This window comes from Canis aureus, chromosome X (assembly GCF_053574225.1).
Source record: "Canis aureus isolate CA01 chromosome X, VMU_Caureus_v.1.0, whole genome shotgun sequence".
NCBI classification, from domain to species: Eukaryota; Metazoa; Chordata; class Mammalia; order Carnivora; family Canidae; genus Canis; species Canis aureus.
The window spans coordinates 2,906,499-2,929,190 of NC_135649.1; the positions used below are offsets into that span (position 1 = coordinate 2,906,499).

Consider the following 22,692-nt stretch of genomic DNA (forward strand, 5'->3'; position numbering starts at 1 on the left):
AGCTCTTGAACTTATCTCCTCCCACTCTCACCTGCACTCCCTCTTCTTCAGTCCCACTAGCCTCACTACTTTTGCTATAACATATCAGATGCCCTTCTTTCTGCAGGGCCTTTGTCTGGAACCTTCTATAATATATTTGCATGTGTTTTTCCCCAAAACGATGTCTTGATCCAGTTTTGAGGCCTTGGTTACAGGCCAGTCAGTTCCCTTTCTTGAGCAGCTGATTAAGTCTGTACTGCAACTACTTTTAATATCGTGCTGTCATACTCCAGGCTACCTGTCCTAATAATCCTGGGGCCAGATACCAGACAATTAGGGATAGCCTTTATGTCCTGGAACCCAGGAAATTGTGTACTTTATCAAATCCACAGAGATCCCACAAAATCTAGCTAACCTACCCAATTGCCATGTATGACTGCCGCCTAAAGCTCCAGCTTGCTGTTACCCTGTCTCTGACTACCCTCCTTCACCACTGTGTGGTTTCTGCCTGACAGTGTTCTATTATTTGGAGATATAAGTAACAGAGTTCTGCCTTTCATCTATCTGAGTGTCCCACCATCAAAAGAATCTTTAAATCTTATAAAACACTCTCTTCCCTGGGAAAAGTTCGTGGCTTGCTCTCTTAACACTCTCAGGTGATTGACCAACCATTTCATACCAAGGCTTTCCCTGACTGCCTATGAAAATCTGTAGCTCCTAGGCCTGGCACTCCATATTCCCTCTCTGCCTTACCTTTCTTCACCACTTGCCAGGTATCATATACTTACTGTGTCAATTGTTTGCTCCCACTCATTTTTAAAATTTAAATTCAAGTAGCCAACATATAGTACATCATTAGTTTCAGATGTAGTGTTCAATAATTCATCAGTTGCATATAACATCTAGTGCTCATCACATCACATGTCCTCCTTAATGCCCATTCAAATAGCACCTCTATGAGGGCAGAAGTTTTTGACCCATAGCAGGTGTTAAATAAATAGTTGTTGAATAAATGAGTGGATGCATGAGTAAACAAAATGCTAAGAGTAAACTACAGAAGTAGCAGAGATACTTAAGTCTTAAATGAGCTATGACTGCAAACACACACACACACACAAACACACACACACACACACACACACACACACACACACACAGTCATTAATTTCCCAACAAAACAAGCCTCCAAGGGCTTTTTAAGCCATGCATGAAACAAGTCATTTAAAGCCCCTCTAGTAAAAGGTCCCTGTAGTTCACATAGTTGCTCACCAGATATCCTATTTGCTCCTTTACCTTTCCCAGTCCCTCCCTCCCCTGCTTGACCCCATGCAGTTAGGAAGAGCTATATGATCAGTGCTGGCCTGGGGGACAGAAATGCTTTGTTCTTTTTTTTTTTTAATTTATTTATTTATGATAGTCACAGAGAGAGAGAGAGGCAGAGACACAGGCAGAGGGAGAAGCAGGCTCCATGCACCGGGAGCCCGACGTGGGATTCGATCCCAGGTCTCCAGGATCGCGCCCTGGGCCAAAGGCAGGCGCCAAACCGCTGCGCCAGCCAGGGATCCCCAAATGCTTTGTTCTTTGAGTATGAGGAGGTCATGAGTTCCAGAGGATGAAGCTACAAAGTACATGGAGCCCCTCCATTAACCAGAGCCTCTGTTGACCTGTGATGAACATCAAGCATGGGCTTTAGAAGGTAAGGTTTTGTGATGAAAAACCACTGGGATTGGAGGCTGTCAGTTTTGTTGCATAACCTGTCCTATCCCGAACAATCTGCATAGTCTGTTGTTAGGCATATGGTCTAATGGAGCTGCTGATTTCTATGTACATTATATGAATATCTATGGGTGGCATCATTTGTGTGGTTAATAGAAATTATGTTTTGGTTCAAAATGGCTCCTTTTTTCACTTGGGAGGCATGCAATGGTGCTTAAGAGTCCAGTCTCTGGCACCAGACTGCCTGGGATTCTGTTCTTGCTTTTCCATTTATAGTTTCACTCTCTGGCCTCCTTATTCTACTTGAATAATGGTAATGATAATGAAATCTAGGTTGATAAGAATTAAGAGTTAAAACACGTACCTTATATATTTGGACAAGAATGTGATGCAAATCTCCTTCTGAACCTGATACTTATTGTTACTTGCAGATCATTCTCCTCCTCTCTTCCATAGAAACACCAAACTTTGACCATCCTCTCATCAGACTCTACTAGCTTCTACCCTTCCCTGCTGCAGGAGATTGACTAACTCCAGGTCAGTATCCTTGCAGACTATAGCTCCTGGATGAATGTTTGATCTCCTCTTCAAGCCATGAAGGGGGATGGCTCTTTCCTTCTATCTTCTGTTTATCTTTCCTCTTACTTTCCTACCCCTGAAGTGTGATGGTTCCCAGAGTTTCCTTCTCTATCCTGTGTTCACTTCACACTACGGTCTCCCTGAATAATCTCATCTTGGGTTCGATTACGACATTTAACAATATCTTCCAAATCTCTCCCTCTAGCTTCTACCTCTCTCCCAAGCTTCAATACAATTTCTAAGACTACTGAAAATTCCATGAACATCTTGCTTTCAGCGTGTCCAAAATCAAACATTATTTCCCTTACTATTTTTTTTTAAGATTGTATTTATTTATTCATGAGAGATACAGAGAGAGAGGCAGAGACATAGGCTGAAGGAGAAGCAGGCTCCCTGTGGGGAACCCGATGCCAGACTCAATCCTAGGACCCCAGGATCACAACCTGAGCTGAAGGCAGATACCCAACCACTGAGCCACTTGGGTGTCTCTTCCCTTACTATTCTTGAAATACCTTCGGAAAAAGTAAGCCCTTCAACTCCATCTCTTCTTTGCATGCTTTGCAACTGTGCATCTTCATTACTGGGACTGCTTTAATTTAACTTTAATCCAACAAATATGTAATAAGCATCCACTAAAGTGTCAAACTCCATCCAATTCAGTCCCAAATCTATACTGGCTGCCTCTTGTATACCTGGCCCAGGAGAACAAAAATGAGAAATAAATAGCCCTGCTCCATCTAGTGTGCGTGCGTGTGTGTTTGTGTGTGAGAGAGAGAGGGAGAGAGACAGAGAGAAAGGGAGAGAGAAAGCATATATACACAAGTTACTATAGTACAGTGCTGAGTTAAATGCTCTGACAAAATTGAGGGGGTGAATCTACTGGGGGAGAGAGATCAGTGGATCAGAAAAAGCTTCACAGATGAAATAACATCTGGATTGGGTCTAGAAGGATAGATAAGTAGGTGTGTGTGTGTGTGTGTATGTGTGTGTGTGTGTGTGATTATAAATATGTGTGAGGGGCAGCCCTGGTGGCTCAGCGGTTTAGCGCCGCCTTCAGCCCAGGGCATGATCCTGGAGTCCCAGGATCGAGTCCCACATTGGGCTCCCTGCATGGAGCCTGCTTCTCCCTCTGCCTGGGTCTCTGCCTCTCTCTGTGTGTCTCTCATGAATAAATAAATAAAATCTTTAAAAAATAAATATGTGTGAGAATGTGCATGTGAAAAAATGAGTAGGAGTTATGTGAAAGTAGTATTTATGAATATGTGTGAGAGAATATGTGTGTATGAGTACGCATGTATATGTGCTTGAGTGCATGTATGTGAAGGCACAAGTGTGTGTGTGAATGTATGCAGTATGTATATGTGCAAGCATATATATGCAAATAAGAATGTGTGTGAGAGAGAGAATGTGTATGAGTCGTATGAATGTGTGTGAGTGCATATATATGAGGGCATCTGTGCATGAGACTGAGTATGTGTGTGAGGGATGGGCATATGTGCATGTAAGTATGAGTGTGTGAGAATGTGTGAGTGTATATAAGAGAATGTATATGAGCGGTGTGAGTGTATGTGTGAGTGTACACAGGTGAGGACATATGTGTGTGAGAGTAGGTGAGTCTATTTGAGTGTGTGTGCAGCCATCATGTATGTGAGTATGTGTTTAAAAATATATGTGAACCCGATGTTTCTAGCAGCAATGTCCACAATAGCCCAACTGTGGAAAGAGCCTCGGTGTCCATCGAAAGATGAATGGATAAAGAAGATGTGGTTTATGTATGCAATGGAATACTACTCAGCCATTAGCAACGACAAATGCCCACCATTTCCTTCGACGTGGATGGAACTAGAGGGTATTATGCTGAGTGAAATAAGTCAATCGGAGAAGGACAAACATTATATGGTCTCATTCATTTGGGGAATATAAAAAATAGTGAAAGGGAATAAAGGGGAAAGGAGAAAAATGAGTGGGAAATATCACAAAGGGAGACAGAACATGAAAGACCCCTAACTCTGGGAAACGAACTAGGGGTGGTGGAAGGGGAGGTGGGCGGGGGGTGGGGGTGACTGGGTGGCGGGCACTGAAGTGGGCACTTGATGGGGTGAGCACTGGGTGTTATTCTGTATGTTGACAAATTGAACACCAATAAAAAATAAATTTATTAAAAAAGAAAAAAATGTATGTGAAAATGTGTGACAGAATGTGTGTGTGAATGTATGTAGAATATAAGTGAGAGTGTGTGTGTGTGTGTGTGTGTGTGTGTGCGTGTGTGTGTGTGTGTGCATTGGAGGGCTTGGAGCAGGGCAGAAGAGGAATTTCAAACAGATAGGAGCCTGAGTGAGAACAGAGCCAGAAATAGGGGTAATTACTAATGGTCATCTTTGATTTGTTTTCTCTTTACTTGGCAACACCAACATAGCACCAGTCTCACCTCAGACCTCTCCTCTATAGCCTCACTACCACGGGTCAGGTCCTGCTCATTTTTCACTGTTAGAAAATGGCCTAGTTAACTGGCTTCTGTGATTCTACTCTCTTCTCTAGACATCGAGCCACTAAAACTTTTGATTCTCAATCTCTGGGGAACTTTCTCTAAAGTACAATAAAGATGTAACAGCACTGTTAAATTGCTGAATAAAAGTTTCTGAATTCTTACTTTCTGTTTCTATATTCATCTCAGCATGGACTGGTACCAAAGAGCATATGGCCTGATACAAGTCTGTGGAACTCTTTTTGAGTAGGGCTCTTCTAGACAACAAGACAGAACTTAGCAAAGCCTGGTTGCTTTGAGGTATAATAAAGAAGAAAAATAAAAGAGACTGGGTAACTAGCAAAATAGCCTGAGTACTGCATTTAGCTAGAAAAGTAGCATGAGTATAGCATTTTGACTGCTTACCAGCCAACATGGAATGGAGAGTGCCAAACTAATAGAAAGGACAGAACAAACTGGAGGGTATGGGTATTTGATGATGTAGAGTACTCTTTTTGTTTGAAGATTTGTTCTGTCTGTTGTTCTGTTGAGACTTGTATTATTTATTTAAAGTTAAATATAAACACGTTTAAGGGAAGCTAGTGAAGAATATATTGGAACCCTGTAATGTCTTTGCAGTGGTTCTGTGAATTTAAAATTTATTTTAAAATAAAAAGTTTTTTAAAGAACATTCAGGGATCCCTGGGTGGCACAGCGGTTTGGCGCCTGCCTTTGGCCCGGGGCACGATCCTGGAGACCCGGGATCGAATCCCACGTCGGGCTCCCGGTGCATGGAGCCTGCTTCTCCCTCTGCCTGTGTCTCTGCCTCTCTGTCTCTCTCTGTGTGACTATCATGAATAAATAAATAAAATCTTTAAAAAAAAAAAAAAAAAAAAAAAAAAAAAAAAGAACATTCAGAAGCTATTTTAGCTAATAAAAATAAATAAATTCATTCAATTACTAGAATAGTGTGTTTCTGAGATTAATAATTTTTCATTCTCAATGTTGACTAAACCTCAAATTATTTTCTTTTGACTTAGCCCTCACACCTTGTGAAAAGCGGGTTACCAATCTCACAGTACTACTGGCTAAATGAAAGTCACACATTCAGTCATTTGGTGGTCAACCCACATCACAGTTTGCCTGGTTTACTCTGGTTGTCCTGGAGTCCCATCCAGTTTAGCCTTCTAGCATTCTCTAAACTACCCTGGTTTGGACAATAAATTATATAGCTACTCTTGGTAGAACTATCACAGAGAAGGTGGCCAATAAATGTCTGGAAAAAAATATAAGATTTCCCCATGACACTTATCAGTGGGTATATATACCTAGTTAGGCTGGGGGAAAAAAGCCCCTTACCAAAGTATTGTCATCCACAGTTCCCACACTACCTTGGGTGACAGATCTGGGAAGAAAGCCACTATCTCCCAATCACTTTTCTTGTGCATCCTGAGAAATTCCCAACTCATTGCAAGTACATCAGAGTCTGCCACCCACTATCTTTCTCAGTTGCAATAATCTTTCAACACCTGCCTCTGTCACTCCCTACTCCCATTCCTGTGTTTCTCCCTACTTCTATGTCTGTTGTTACTTTTGGCAAATTCATTGTCCATGTGGGTTCCCATTCCTCACCTGGCCTTTCAGTATTCTGACCACCACTACCTTTCCCTAAAGCCCATCTTAGCCACTCACTGCCAAGGTCACACCCTTGCCATCACCTTGTTGCTACCAATAACTGCAGTGCTTCCAAATCCTTGGTTTCAAGCATTCCATTCTCTGATCATCACCTCCTGTTTTTTAGCTTCCCACTGGTGTCAACAGTCCACCAATCCATCAATCTAACCCCCTTTCCCTATCCATTACCCAGTACACATGCATGTGTACACACACACACAGACACACATATACATGCCACATTCACCTGCTCCACCACCACACACACTCCATGCCCACACTTCCCTGTTTATCCAGTTAGATGTTATGCTCCAAGCCCGTAAATGCTCCTTTGCCAGCACTCTTAGTTTCTTTGCACCCTTTCCCTCCAGTGTCTTTGCTTATCTAAAGCCCCATGGCTTCCTGAACCCTGGGACAAGCCTACGTCCTAGCTGTACCTAAACAGTTGAATTTTGTTGGGGCATATATCTCTACAGTTCTGAATAGCTTTAATTTTAATGGCCCATTTCCTGGTTATACTCCTAGTCCCTCTCTCTAAATTACTCTTTAACAGTATCTCCTCTCATCAAAATTCCAAACTCCCGCCTAATGACTTTGCCCCATACTTCACTGAGAAGACAGGTGCAATCTGCCAAGATTCATGTCATCTTCCCACCATCATACCTACCCATTGCCTGTGTCTGTGTCTCTATTTTTAGCCTTGACCTGGTGATAATAAATGAACTGTCTCTACCTCTAAGGCCAACTTCCATTCTTTCCCACCTCCTAGAAGCATTCTCATGCCCTTCTCCCCTTCTTTTCTCTGCATCATTACTTCTTTTTTTTTTAATCAAATCTATCCCATCAGCACACACACATGCTCTTTATCTCACATCCTTAGAAGACTCTCTTTTGTCTTCACATTTCCCTCTAATGACAGCCCTGGTTTTCTGTGCTCCTTCTCAGCAAAACTCTTCAATAAAGTCATCTGCACAACTTTTCTCTTCCTCCTTCACCCACTCCATGAGGACTATTTTTACTCTTGGGAGTGGTGGAGGGGATGTAGGTGCACTAGGGAAAGAGGAAGCACATGGGCCACACGAGGATAGCCTCAGGCTGACAGAGTTCCAGGCCTTCAGTGTGAGCAGGATACGGTGTCATTTCCTCATTATACAGATGGGGAAACTGAGGTCTAGGGAAGAAGTGGACTTGCTCTATGTCCCACAGTGATGGGACTGTATAGCTAAAGCTGAAACATATTCATTTTCCTAGTTCTCATATATACCAGGCTGCCTTCAATTATTATAGTGACTTTCGTGTTTTTCATGGTTTTTGTCCTATAGTAACAGTACAAAATATTATATGTAAAAGAATTTAAACAGTCCAGATTTATGTGGAATAAAATATAAAGAACACACCATGGACTTCTTACAGTTCCATATACTATATCCCTTTCCCCAGGGGTACCCACTGTCAATGATAATAATGACAAAAAGGGTCATATTCCACTGAATTGCTGCTGGAGAGTTTGTTGCACTTTCTCAGACTCCTTCGTCCTGGAGGTGAACTTGACTTGGGCCTGTTGCACTTTCTCAGACTCCTTTGTCCTGGAGGAGAACTTGACTTGGGCCAGCTCCTCTCAGGCTGAGAGCTCACTCTGCCAAACCCACCACTTGGCTCCCTTTTATTGCTCATAGAACAGTCTTTGGGTTATTTTTTCCCTGAAGGACCTCACTATGTCCCAGCAAGACTCCTCAATTTAGAAATGGCCCTTCCTCCAGGTCCTATGATCTTGATAGCTCTCTTCCCCCCCCCCCCATCCCCACCTCTCTGTTCCTAAATGATAACCATATCCCTGTGATAGTCCAAACTAGTGCCTGAGACTAATTTCTCACTTCTCCTCTCCCTCATTCACCCACACTTACTCTATCATCAAGTCTATCTATTCATCTTTCAGCTGTCTTCCAATTATACCAACATCTTTTTATGATTTTATTTATTTATTCATGAGAGACACAGAAAGAAGGCAGAGACATAGGCAGAGGGAGAAAGAAGTAGGCTCCCTGCAGGGAGCCCGATGTGGGACTTGATCCCGGAACCCCGGGATCATGCCCTGAGCTGAAGGCAGACGCTCAACCACTGAGCCACCCAGGTGTCCCCTAATTCTACCAACTTTTATCTCCACAGCCACATCCTAAGTGAAAGATGCCACTATCTTTCTTTTTTAGATTTTATTTATTTATTCATGAGACACACACACACACACACACACACACACACACACAGGCAGAGACACAGGCAGAGGGAGAAGCAGGCTCCATGCAGGGTGCCCGACGTGGGACTCGATCCAGGGTCTCCAGGATCACGTCCTGGACCAAAGGCGGCACTAAACTCTGAGCCAGCCGGGCTGCCCAGATGCCACTATCTTTAGCCCAAACTACTGGCTACATTCACCTCCTATTTAGTCCTCCTGCAACCTCTCTTTCCCCCTCCATCTTTCTTTCCCAAGGTAACTAGAGAGAGCCTTTAAAAATAAATCCAAACCTGTCACATCCTTCTCTGAAAATATGCCAGGCAGGGGCTTCCTACCACCTTTGGATATAAATCTTGACTTCTTTCCATGGCATTCTGCCTCACTGCCCCAAGTGCCCATCTGACCTCCCCTCATGGTGATGTCCCTACTTACTGCTCCATCCATTCAGATCTCCCAGTTCTGGGGACATACCAGGCTTTTGTGTGTGTGCTATTTCTTCCTCTGGGAGCATTCTTCCTCTTCAGATGCCCAACACCTCTCCATCCCTCAGGTCTTCATCCAACACCACTGTTTCAGCATATGTGGTATGAACATTTGTTTGATCACAAGTCTCCGTTCCCTTCCTGTCCTTGCTATAGTTCACTGTAGGTGGAATATACTTCCATGCCCCATTGCCTTTGGGCTTTGATCCATGACTTACATTAGCCAATAAAATGTGAATAGAGACATGAGGTACACCATGTGCAGCCAGAGGCTTTAATGTGATTGCATGGTTTGGCTTGCCCTCCTCCACCCTTGCCCTAGACCATCGGGAGACCCTGCCTTACTCAGGTGGCCAGTGCTCCCTCCATCTGGGTCCCAGAATGAGAAGACACATGAAGCAGACCTGAAGCTATGTCCACACAATGATGCACACCACAACTGATCTAAAAAGGCCAGTGCATGAGAAATAAATGTTATAAACCACTGAGGTCTGGCAACTGAAGTATTGCAGCAAATGCTGATGAATACCTTGGGGTAGAGGCACTTACTCAAAACTAGAGATTGAAGTGAAAGTCTAGATAGATGGACAGTGAGACGCCCAGCTCCAATTCTCACCCAGCTCCCAGACCACTAGCAATAAGGTGAATATCTCTCAGGCAGAATATGAAAAAGAATTTCTCCATTGAGAAGAAAGGAGGAAAAAAACTAGGTCAAGAGAAAAGACCTGTAGACAGTAGCCTTAAGATAATCCACTATAAGAAAGCCAGTTAACCTCCTTGTGACTCCACAATCATGGCCTCCAGTGAGTAGAGCTCCCTGACCCTTATACACAGAGGCTCCAATCAGTTCCAATCCATTTTTAAGGGCCTCACTCTTTTGTTTTAACAAAAAATGTACAAAATGTTCATTTTGAAGCGGAGGGAAAAGTGAATGTTCATCAAAAGAGGCTCTTTTTCCTTTGCAGAGGGCTATAGTACACAGCTTGGGGCCTAACCACTCGTGCCTCACTGGAGTGTTTCTGCATTGCTCCATGGCCAATGCCTCTCTCCATGCATGCCACTGACATATTTACCCTGGACAACTCACTATGCTCCCAGCCACTGTCTCCTTGTCTGGGTTTCTTCTGCACCCATTTCCAAAAAGGCAGTCAGGGGGTTATTCTAAAACACCTGTCTAATCATGTCACTGCTTGGCTCAGAACCCTCCAGTGGCTACCAGACTCCTATCCATGGCCTATGAAGCCCCGTGCCTAGCCTTCCAAGTACAGCTCCCACTCATATCCCTTTCACTGATTCTATTCCAGGTAAGGGGCATAGGCCTTTTTATATCTTGAAAAGCCTGTCTCAGAGATTGCACCCTTGTTGTTCCCTTCACTTGCCTGGGCTTTTTCCCCAGTCCTCCCCAAATTGGGGCTCCTTTTCATCCTTCTCTCATCTTGTTAAAGTGGCTTTTTATTTTTCTTAAGATTTTATTTATTCATGAGAGTCACACACAGAGAGAGGCAGAGACACAGGCAGAGAGAGAAGCGGGTTCCATGCAGGGAGCCCAATGCGGGACTCGATCCTGGGTCTCCAGGATCATGTCCTGGACCAAAGGCGGCGCTAAACCGCTGAGCCACCCAGGCTGCCCTTAAAGTGGCTTTTTAAAACTCGTCTATAGTAATTCTTCCTCAATGCTTAAGTTTCATCTTTTTGTCTTCACACTGACCATGATTTGCAATGACATAAATTTTTTTCCTTGAGTTACTGTCCATTCCCCCATTGACTGTAAGGACCACTGGAGCAGGATTCACTATGACACTCACTGCAGAATTCCCTGTATCTGGTGCAAGGCTTGGTCCAGAAAGGGCCTTCCAGAAATGGCTCTGAATGAAAGGGGATGGTGGCATCAGTATTAGGGTACAAAGTACTTGATGTACATACTGTGTGTCTATGTGTGTGGTTGGGGTGAGCAGGGGCAGGCTTATGGACAAATAAAATCTGAGTGTTTCTCTGCCCCACTGTCAACTCTTCTGCCTTCCCTCTGTAGCATTTCTATCCCCTTGCCCCACCTCTGAGTCTCTGGGCTGAGGACTACAGCAAAGGCAGAGAAACTGGATAAAAAGGAGAGGACTGTGTCCTGTGTATTGAGCAAGGTTCCTGGAGAAAGCGGGAGACCAAAGGGGCTACAGAGAAAGAAGAATACCATCTCACACCAGTGAGAATGGTGAAAATTAACAAGACAGGAAACCACAAATGTTGGAGAGGATGTGGAGAAAAGGGAATCCTCTTGCACTGTTGGTGGCAATGTGAACTGGTGCAGCCACTCTGGAAAACTGTGTGGAGGTTCCTCAAAGAGTTAAAAATAGACCTGCCCTACAACCCAGCAATTGCTCTGCTGGGGATTTACCCCAAAGATACAGATGCAGTGAAATGCCGGGACACCTGCACCCCGATGTTTCTAGCAGCAGTGTCCACAATAGCCCAACTGTGGAAGGAGCCTCGGTGTCCATAGAAAGATGAATGGATAAAGAAGCTGTGGTCCATGTATACAATAGAATATTCCTCAGCCATTAGAAACGACAAATAACCACCATTTGCTTTGATGTGGAGGGACCTGGAGGGTAGTATGCGGAGTGAAATAAGTCAATCGCAGAAGGACAAACATTATATGGTCTCATTCATTTGGGTAATATAAAAATTAGTGAAAGGGAATAAAGGGAAAGGAGAGAAAATGAGTGAAAACATCAGTGAGGGTGACAAAACATGAGAGACACCTAACTCAGGAAATGAACAAGGGGTAGTGGAAGGGGAGGTGGGCAGGGGGTTGGGGTGACTGGGTGATGGGCACTGAGGGGGACACTTGGTGGGATGAACACTGGGTGTTATGCTATATGTTGGCAAATTGAACTCCAATAAAAAATTTTTTTAGGAGAAAGAAGAGAAGAAGGAGAAAACTGGATCCACAGGGGGAAGGAAAAGGGACCGTTCCACAAGTGGCAGGGGCTCCCTGAAGGAGGTCCCCACCTCTACTTCCCGATGGCCCCAACACCCCTAAGCCCCCAAAACAGAAGAGGGACATTTGAGCCCTCTTCAGGGGTGATGGCCACAGGAAAGGGGAGCCTTGGCTTCGGTCAAGGCTGGACTGGATAGACTCAGTGAGACAGCACCCTCTGAACTAGGGTGTCACGAATGCCACTCCCACCTGTCCGTACTTAAACAACAGGGAAAAGGAAGACCCCCTTCCCCTCACATCTATGTCAGCAGCTGGTGTGCACCAAGTTGGGCCTGGGGGCAGCCACTAAGAGCCCAAGGTCTCTCAGGAAATCCTGGAGAGACGGGGACACGGCCAGCTCAAGCTGTGCCACTGGGGCCCCCGGAGAGGGAGGAGCTGTCCCAGATCCCCCAGGGATGGGGTTGAGGGGACAGGACAGGGATGTGTCCTGAGGGTTGTGCCCGACAAGCTTGAGGGCCTCCGACAACAGGTGATGTGCTTGGCTCTGGGTAAAGGAAGCGCTGCCCTGGGAACACCAAGTACAATGCACGGCATGGGAGCTCCCCGTTTCAAACTGTGTGGTTGCTGTGGGCCGACGGGGGGGGGAGGGGGTGAGAGGCCGAGCAAGGGACAGGGTCCTTGGCACAGATGCTGGCAGTGGCCTGGCCCTGCTCACCCCGAGGCCCTGTGCCCTATCTGGAACCTTCCCTGGGCCTCTCCTAGGAGCCAGTTTCTGCCCGGGGAAGGACCCCGAAGGCCCAGGGACAAGCTGGGTGAAGGTGTCCCCTTGGCCAAGCTGATGCCTATTCGCCCCATGGGAGGCTCCCCGTCTCCCTATGCAGCCTCACCTGGCCCCCTGCCCGCGTGTCCAGGTCCCCTCCAATTGTGAAGCTATGCCAGGCCCTTGCAGACTTGCTCCTTAGTCTCTACCAGGGAGCCTGACTCCCACAATGGGGTGGGAGTGGAGACGGGGGGCATGAGTCCTGTCCGACATACACTTCACACCCGAACCACCAATCTGGCTTCCCTCTGGATGCCCCAACTTGCCCTAGGCATCCACAGAGCTCTGGTACTGGTCCTCACACCTTGTGGTCTGAGGGCAGCCACAGCACAAGACAGAGGGCCTGGGAAGGACGTAGGGGTTCCCCAAGGTCAGGTACAATGGGGTTAGAGCTCACATCTGCAGGCCCCATGTCTGGCGTCAGGTGTGATTTCCGGAACAGGAACTTAGTAAGGTACACTGAAAGGCCCATTCCAGTTCTGCCTTAGCCCCTCTTGCTCTCTTCCTTTCCATTTCCGGCAGGATCTGGCCACCTTTGCTTGGCACCAAGGTTGGACCAGGGTGCCACGTGTGCAACAAGTTTGAGCTGGCTGAGAGTGAGCAAGTGGTGTGCACAGAGAAATGGTGGACAAGGAGATATCCAGCAGGGCCCTGAGTACAGGGAAAGGACGACAGTCCAAAAAATGCCAGAAAGACACCCAACACCAGCCCCAGCAGAAGGCTGGCAACAGGGCCATGCCTAGGAGCAGGTGGGATCTGAAGACCAGGGCCCACCCCAGTGGAGCTCCTCTGCCAGTGCATCTAGAAATGTGCACTTGACTGGAGGCCGCAGAAGAGAAACCGAGAACTCACTGCTGTCATGTCTTCTGCACAAGCACTTGCCATGAACATGTGGCACATGTACATCCAGTCTTTTTCTCTTAGAGGCTTTTAAAAGACATCGATGTTCTTGGGTTTTTGTCCTGATTGCAGAAACAACACGTTTACTACTCAGGGAGCACCTGCCACTGCTACCCACATATGGTAGGTCCTTCATTCAGGTATTTCCCAGGACTGTCACCATTACCAATCTGCTGTGTGGCCCTCAGCTCTGCTTCTATGACTGTCATTGCTACCCACATGCCTCGAGGGTCTTTCCACCATTTCCATGGCCTGGGCTATGCAGCCTGTTAGCCTGGCCCTATAGTCCCAGTGCATCCACTGCGGAGCTGTGGGACTTTGAGCAAGTCTCCAAATCTTTCTGCGCCCAGTGTTCTCATTTGGATAAAAGGGGTCATAACAGTGCCCACCTCCATCCAAGACTTCTCTAAGGACTCCAGCACAGTCCTAGTTGTTCAGCCAAGTGTCTGGCATGTAATATGAATTCATGTTACTTTCAGCTATTTTTTCACGGTTAAGGTTATGCTATCTATGTGTACAATTTCATATTTTGGTTTTTTCTTTAGCATAATATTAGCCATATACTCCTGTTCTTCAAGTCTTTATTTTTACATGATTGATTGGTATATTCTATCATATACTATCATATCTAACACAATTTTATGCTTTTGTAATGTTTCAGCTAAGCATCTTTTTGCATGACTGTTTATTTGCATTTTAGGTGATCTCTTAGAAATACCACTGGAGGGTTAGAGAATAAAAACATCTTTCAGAGTGTTGATATCTTCTCTAGTAGGCCTTCTGGCAAAAAATATCTATCTGTTTTCCTAATGCCAGCAAATGAAAGTGCCCATTGTTTTCCCACAAACTATCATTTTTGATTGCTCTTTCACAAATGGCAAAACTTATCCCCTATTTGTATTTCTTTGATGACTAATTATAGTAGGATTTTACTTAATGGCTACATGTATTTCTTCCCTGGTAAATTGCCCGTACCTATCAATTACCCATTTAGCTGCTAGAAATTAGTATTTTCATTTTCTAATTTTAAGACTGATTCATATAGTAACCTTTTGTCAATTATATTTGTTGCAGATGTTTTGCTCCACCTTTCATTTACAATTTACTTGTTATGATGCTTGATGTAAAGATTTTTTAAAAATCTTTTATATTGTTGAATTTATTAAGATTTTCCTTCTAATTTCTTTCACTGTTTTTTTTTTAATTTTTATTTATTCATGATAGTCACACACACACACAGAGAGAGAGAGAGAGAGAGAGAGAGACAGAGAGAGACAGAGACATAGGCAGAGGGAGAAGCAGGCTCCATGCACCGGGAGCCCGACATGGGACTCGATCCCGGGTCTCCAGGATCGCGCCCTGGGCCAAAGGCAGGCGCCAAACCGCTGCGCCACCCAGGGATCCCTCTTTCACTGTTTTTAAGCTCAGAATATTCTTTCCTATCCAGAGACGATGTAAATATTCACTGGTGTTTTGTCCTAATATTTTTCTTAATATTTAGCCTTCAATCCTTTTGATATATACATTAGAGTATGGCATGTCTTAAGGCTCTGCACTAATTTTTCCTCCAAATACCTAAATGTCCTAATACCATCTTTTAATCATCCTTCCATAGCAATGATTGCAGTTTCCCTTGTGTATATTGTACATATGTGTATACCACATGTAGTCTCTCTTTGATCCACTTATTTGTTAATTTTGATGACACAGTGACTTGGTTACTCTATAATCTAGAGGTCTGTCTTGTAGCACTAGTAGAAATATCAAATTATGACATCAAATGAAGCATAGCCAAAAGCATATGAAAAACAATTTGTAAGTATCAAGTTTGTTGTGAAGATAATCTAAGTTGACACTGTGTTAGTGCCTAAGTTTTAATTTGTTTTAATGAACTGAGTTCAGTTTTGTACCACACATTGGCAAGGAAACTCAATCTCAGCAAGGAGGCAGGAAATCCCTCTTCCTAACTTACAACCCTGAGGGCCACCACTCTCAGAATTTACTGTTTCCCCCATCGATGACAACATTCAATTACTACAAGGCAATCACTAAAAAGGTCTATGTGTCTTCTAAAGTAAACCAAGTGAATAGCAGCTGTGTGCAAGGCACAGTTGGTAAAGGGAAAGGAACCAAGGAACATTTAGAAGAGTCCCAGAAGTAGGCAAAGTTATAGAAAATGTGGCACAATGTGACAAAGCAAGTGTTTTTAAGAAAATCAGCACTATCCAACATGGCAGAGAGGCACAAGAGAACAATGGTGAGAGCCAGCCAGTATAGATCTCATCTCCTTAAGGGGTAGAGGTCACACACTGAGTACACAAGAGGAATTTCACAAATTACACAGACATACTTCATATTAGAAAAGGTAATAGGAGTGAGCATGAAGTTCTGATTTTATTTATTTGTTTTTTTAAAGATTCTTTTTTTTAAATTTTTATTTATTTATGATAGTCACAGAGAGAGAGAGAGAGAGAGAGAGAGAGAGGCAGAGACACACGCAGAGGGAGAAGCAGGCTCCATGCACCGGGAGCCCGATGTGGGATTCGATCCCGGGTCTCCAGGATCGCGCCCTGGGCCAAAGGCAGGCGCCAAACCGCTGTGCCACCCAGGGATCCCCGAAGTTCTGATTTTAATGGAAGGCAGACATTAGAAACGACAAATGCCCACCATTTGCCTCGACATGGATGGAACTGGAGGGTATTATGCTGAGTGAAATAAGTCAATTGGAGAAGGACAAACATTATATGGTCTCATTCATTTGGGGAGTATAAAAAATAGTGAAAGGGAATAAAAGGGAAAGGAGAGAAAATGAGTGAAAATATCAGTGAGGGTGACAAAACATGAGAGACACCTAACTCTGGGAAATGAACAAGGGATAATGGAAGGGGAGGTGGGTGGGGGGTTGGGGTGACTGGGTGACGGGCACTGAGGGGGGCCCTTGGCGGGATGAGCACTGGGTGTTATGGTTTATGTTGGCAAATTGAACTCCAATAAACAATAATAAAGAAAAAATAATGGAAGACAGAGCAGGCATGACTTCAGGAGCAAAGGATGAAGTTTCTGAAGTTACTTGCCCCCATAATTATTACATTATATATGTAATAATTGTACCCTGGAGCCCATCCTAATACCTCCTTGTACTCTTGCCTCCATAATTATTATTACACTCTGGAGCCCATCCTAATACCAAGAGTACAAGGAGGTATTAGGATGGGCTCCAGAGTGCAAGTAGAAGGGCACACTTCAAAGAGGAAACTAGGAGTGAACAAGTCTAGATGTTCAGGTTAAGGGTCTATGGTTCCCCATATCCCCTGTCATTAAAGGGGAACCTGGAGGAACAGGGGAATATAGCAAGAAGTGCCCAATAAACACCTGAAAAAAGTTCCAAAATAAAACTATTTTGCCCTCTTCAAGCTGGCAGGGATTTTTAAAAACTCTAATACATGCTGGCAGGGTGTGGTGACATACACATTCTCACATACCACTACAAGAATATAAACTGGAAAGCGTTTTGATAAGCAATTCAAAGCACAAATCAAGTATCTTGAAAATTCCTGTTCTAGTTATTCTAGAGGAGAAAAAAAAAAAACAGAGCTGTAGAGATACATCTAAATGCAAGGATGCTCAAAACAGTGTGAGTAATCACTGTAAAAAGGGAAAAATTAAAGTTTCCCATGACAGAGGAATGAATAAATAAATTATATCTAGATGATGAAATACTCAGCCTTTGAAGATCATGATTTTAAAGAATTTTTAATGACTTGTAAAAGTGGGTATGATATAAAATCAAACAAATATTTAAAGGCCAAATAAATAAATAATCAATAATAAATAAACAAAAATCAGTATACTAGCGGCACTTGGGTGGGTCAGGCAGTTAAGCATCTGCCTTCAACTTAGGTCATGATCCCAGGGACCTGGAATGGAGCACCCACCCACCCCCATCAGCGGGGAGTCTGCTTCTTCCTCTCCCCACTCCCTTGTTGGTGTTCTCTCTCTCTCTCTCTCTTTCAAATAAATAAATACAATCTTTTTTAAAAATCAGTATACAAGTACATGACCATAATCTGTTTATAATTATGATGCATAACTTTAAGTACATACATACTTACATGTGTACATTTAAAAAATGGTAGGAAATACACCAAAACATCAATAGTGCTTTTCTCTAACAAGTGATTTTGTTTGCTTCTTTATATTTTTCTGCCTGTTAAATCTTTTTATGCAACCAGCACATCACACTTTTATGATTAAAGCAAGATTAAGAAACTCTGCCAATAGAAGACATCATTTACAAACTAGAAGGGGAGAAATCCCAGTTTCTTCCAGCCCTGAAGCTTAGAACTGCATGAAAGAATCGAGCTCCTATGCAAAATTGCCCACTGGCTTGAACACAGAACCAGAAGTGAGTTTTGTTCTGGCATGAGTGGGGTTGAACTTGGCCTTGAACAATGGGGAGGGGAAAGAGATGTAGAAAGCAGGATCATATATCAGCCCTGGAGGGTTCATTCACACACAAGAAGAGGCATATGTCCTATCAAGTGAGCACAGGTCACTGCCACATCTGAATTCAACTGAGATGGTGGGGGAGGAGGAGATACCTCTGGCTGCTTACAGAAGTTGGCTAGCTAGAACATGGAGCACTTGTGTCTAACACCTTTGTGAACTGGAAAGGGAAGGCACATTGGCTTAGATGCACCCATAAATGTCTCAAGCCAACTGTACAGGTCTTAACTCCTGGCTCAACCACATATTTTCTGTGTGAATTTGGACCAATTAGGCTTTCAGGGCCGCCATTTCCTCATCAGTGAAATGAATATGAGGGCAACTACTACCTAAGGCTTTCTGGACCATGAACTACGTTATAGAAAAGTATATAGAACTGCATGCCTGGCACACTGGAAATGCTCTACAAGTGTTTGTTATTATTTGTTGCCATTACCCACATACTGATTTGAGATGGCCTGAAATACAAATAGTGAATACTAAGGGGCTCAGTTCTAACATGGAGGAAGTCATTGATCTGTCAGGGAGGCCCAGAAGAAGTAAAAACAAGAAAGTAGAGACTTGGGTGAAAATTAGGAAGTTAAAGAGAACCCCCACATCCCAGCATCATCAATCTTCATCACAGGCCTGGGGAACTGTTTAGAAAATGTTGTCAATTAATTTTTTAAGATCAATTCAAGTAGATTTTGCATTTGGTTAGCAATGATCCAGGATTGTTTTGAGTTTAAAGGAAAGAACATATTTTAGATGACTTGAACTCCACCACTTGCTCCATTAATACCACTGCAAGGAATTTATCCACAGGACCTAGACTGACAAGTCTGAAAATATGTGGTATAAGTTTGTTTAATTTTGGTGTTGCACAGAATAATGTAAACTTGGAAACAACTTTGTTATCAATTGTGGATTGGGGTAGATAGATTATGACATGCTGGTAAAGTGGAATGCTATGCAGCCATTAAATGGGATGAATCTCCATCTACATCTATATATGCACTGGCACAGAAAGCTGTGCACAGCACATTATTGAAGGCACAATACCGTTCTGTAGTTGTACAGAAAGAAAGGGATCAGAAGAATATATAAAGATTGATAGTGATTGTCTCTGGGAGGTAGGGTTTGAAGACATTTATGTTTTCTTCTTTATGTCTCTATTTTTTTAGTTTCTAGAATGAGCATGTATTATCTTTGTCATAGGCAAATCTGGTTGTGTAAAAAAAATTTTTTTGTGAAATGAATGAATGTCTTTTAAAAATCCACAACAAATAGTTCCTTTTGTCACCCTCCTCCCACCCCTTTCTTTGGGGCCAAGTTGCCATTATTAAGCATGCTGTTCTTCTGACTGGAATGTAACTATCCAGTGAGGGAGAACGCAATTGGGAATATCTCCCAGATAATTATGAATGCTAAATGTGAGTAGGTGAGCAGACAAAAAAAAAAAAAAAAAAAAAAAAACACCATACAACATTTAGAATTCTTAAAATGTTCATTTTTCTTCTCAGAACTAAAATTGCAAACTCTATTTCAATTCAGGGGCTCCAAATGCTTAGTTTTCACTTTCTATGAATGGATTGGGTATGAGTACCTCCCATGGGGTATAAAAATAAACATAAAACTTCTCACACTACCAGAAATTGAAAAGGGCCATTGTACTCTTTTGCTGACCATAAGCGTATCAACTTATCTGGCTTTCACTCAATCACCTGCACAGAAGCCTCATGGCACTACTCTTTTCAGCATCCATAGTTCCTCTGCTGGCTGTAACTTGGAAATTATGTAGTTTGGAAATTGGAATCTCTGATTTTTGAAAAATAAAGAGGATGGCTATTTGTTGTGGGGACACAATGGCATCCCAGAGATCCATTCCAATCACTTGGCCTTCAGGAGGAAAAGGTACTCTAGGATACCCCACAGAGTGGTACAAGAATATCTTCACAGGGCCCAATCTGACTTCTAAGAGGGACAGGAGGAAAAAAAAAAAAAAAGAAGGACTGGAGGAAAGAAAGGAGGATGTGTGTGGGAGCAGGAGTGGGAAACTCCGCTACAATGAACAACTGGCTTTGCCTTCCCAGAAAGAATGGAAATCTGGTCATCTCCAGAGGAGTCTGACATCGAGGATCAGAGGACAGAGAGACCAAAACCTGAAGCAGCATAAGGAAGTTTATCAATAACTCCATTTGCCACTGGGCTTGCAGAAGGAAAGAGAAACAGAAACTATCAGTTTCTGGCTCCCAAGAAAACACAAATCTGAGCCCTGGCTCTCCAGTCCTAGCTCATAGGATCCACAGAAGGAATGCTGTACTTACACAGGGAGACCAGGGTCCTATACTTCACCAGTGTCCCTTCCTTACCTACATCCCTATCAGAAGGGTCCAGCTCACTCCTACCCTCCTGGCAGAAGTCTGAGGGCACATCTGTGAATATCACAGACTCCAAAAAGATCCAAACCATTCCTACTTACCCTGAACTTCCTTTAGGAAGGCTGAAGTTGGTAGTGCCAGAGGAAGAGAAGAAGATGGACAGGAAGGTCTCTCTGCTCCAAGTCTGATGCCTACCGAGGACCTAGTATGTGTCTAGCCAAGTACTTTACTCCGTAGAAACTACAAAAAAGAGTAAACACATATCTCTCAAGGAGACAGTCATTTAATCAGGAAGAAAAGAGCTTAAGCAGATTCTAGTAAGTCCCTACATGCTGGGCATGGTGGAGATGGGAAATTCAGCAGCAAGGAACTGGCTCAATTTGCCCCTCGCGGTATATGATGAGGACTCCCAATTCCAATCCCTTCCAGCCCCAGATCTCTGCCTCCTCAATAGATATCTGTCAGGTGAATAATTAAAACAATCTGAGAACAAAAGCCCTGAGTGCAAAGTCAAATGATGAGTTTTATTGTAGAGAACACATGGCCTGCTGGAGCAACAGAGAAGGAAGTGAAGTGGGGGTGGGGATGATGGATGACTGAGAGTGACTTTAGGAAGGAGGTGGTCTTTAAGGGAGGGTGACACTTGGATGGGACACTTCACCCCTTTGGCCCATGGCATCAGAAGTCCTTACAACAGCAGTTCTGCCACTGCTTTGCAGGGAGGGGTCCCCACTGCCAAGCCTTCTGCTGGATTACTGCAACTGTCCTGTAACTGGATTTCTTGCCACTTCAACTCATGTTCTACCATTCCATTGTCTACACTGGAGTGGCCATTCAAAGTGCAAACCTAGGTATGGCACGCTTCTTTTTAAAAATCCTCTGTAAGCATTCTTTCTCAGATGAAGAAACTACATTCCTTCCGATGACATTCTAGGCCTTTGGCAACCTGGGCCTGATGTACCTGTCTGGTCTCATCTCCTCCTACTCCAGCCCACATAGATTCCATACTCCAGGGAAACAGTCCTCCTCACTGTTCTTGGAATGCATATGTTAATTCTCTTCTAGGTTTCCAATGCTTTTGTACTTGCTTTCAAATACATTCAAGCTCAAAGGTAATTACTATCTGATCTTAAAAACACCCTCGGGGATCCCTGGGTGGCTCAGCGGTTTAGCGCCTGCCTTTGGCCCAGGGCGCGATCCTGGAGTCCCGGGATCAAGTCCCGCGTCGGGCTCCCGGCATGGAGCCTGCTTCTCCCTCTGCCTGTGTCTCTGCCTCTCTCTCTCTCTCTCTCTCTCTCTCTCTCTCTCCTCTCTCTGTCTATCATGAATAAATAAATAAGTAAATCTTAAAAAAAAAAAACACCCTCAACTGTCTCCTTGGGGATTTAAAACATCTAGAACCTCATAATTACATGCATAAGTGAAAAAGATGACCTGATGACAAAAACAGACACACAAATGGACAAAGATTAGAAAGAAGTGCACAAATGTGAGATAAGGCTTGTTGAGTAATAGAGTTATAAACAGTTTCTTCTACAAGAAGAAATATGTTAGTGTCACTACAACATATTTTTTACTGATTAAAAAAACAGCAAGCAATAGTGTACCAAATGACAGGAGGCATTAAGGTAAAGAATCTGCTTTGGGGGTAATTATTCAACCAAAAGAGCACAGTGGGCTAGACACCATTATGGAAGAGACAATTTTTCAGTTAACAGTAGGAGGGAATGTCCTGAACCGTGTCATAACAGCTAGAAAGAGCAAGAGGCTTGTGCTCAAGACACAACCAAGACTGCTGCCTGTAAGGGGTGGCGGGCGGTGTCAGGGACCACAATGACTCTAGGAGTACAGGCAAAAGGACGGAAGTCAGACAACTCCTAGATGAGAGATAATGTGATCATACTTGGTGCCTGGAATGGCCACTGATATCTGGAAATGGTACATGGCTGTTACCTGAGAACACACTGGTTTTGCTGCAGTTACCAGGGTTGTATTCTTGGGGGTAGGGGAGTAGTGAATTCCCAAGAAGCTTTATGTTCCTTTG

At 43.8% G+C, this 22,692-nt stretch overlaps 1 protein-coding gene and 1 long non-coding RNA gene across 3 annotated transcripts in view; both read right to left on the reverse strand.

The window, feature by feature from the left end:
• Window positions 1-9,423, reverse strand: part of LOC144308100 (uncharacterized) — a 38,937-nt gene extending 29,514 nt beyond the window's left edge. The window contains exon 1 of the long non-coding RNA XR_013374741.1: window positions 9,117-9,423. This is a non-coding gene — a long non-coding RNA (uncharacterized LOC144308100). The remainder of the gene's footprint in view (window positions 1-9,116) is intronic.
• LOC144308099 (synaptonemal complex protein 3-like) overlaps window positions 1-22,692 on the reverse strand; it is a 103,708-nt gene that overhangs the window by 75,538 nt on the left and 5,478 nt on the right. Inside the window, exon 3 of one of the 2 annotated variants that reach the window (XM_077888286.1) lies at window positions 20,750-20,888. The exons of the other annotated variant lie outside the window; for it this stretch is intronic. The gene's annotated coding sequence lies outside the window, so the exon portion shown is untranslated. The remainder of the gene's footprint in view (window positions 1-20,749; window positions 20,889-22,692) is intronic. 2 annotated transcript variants of the gene reach the window in all.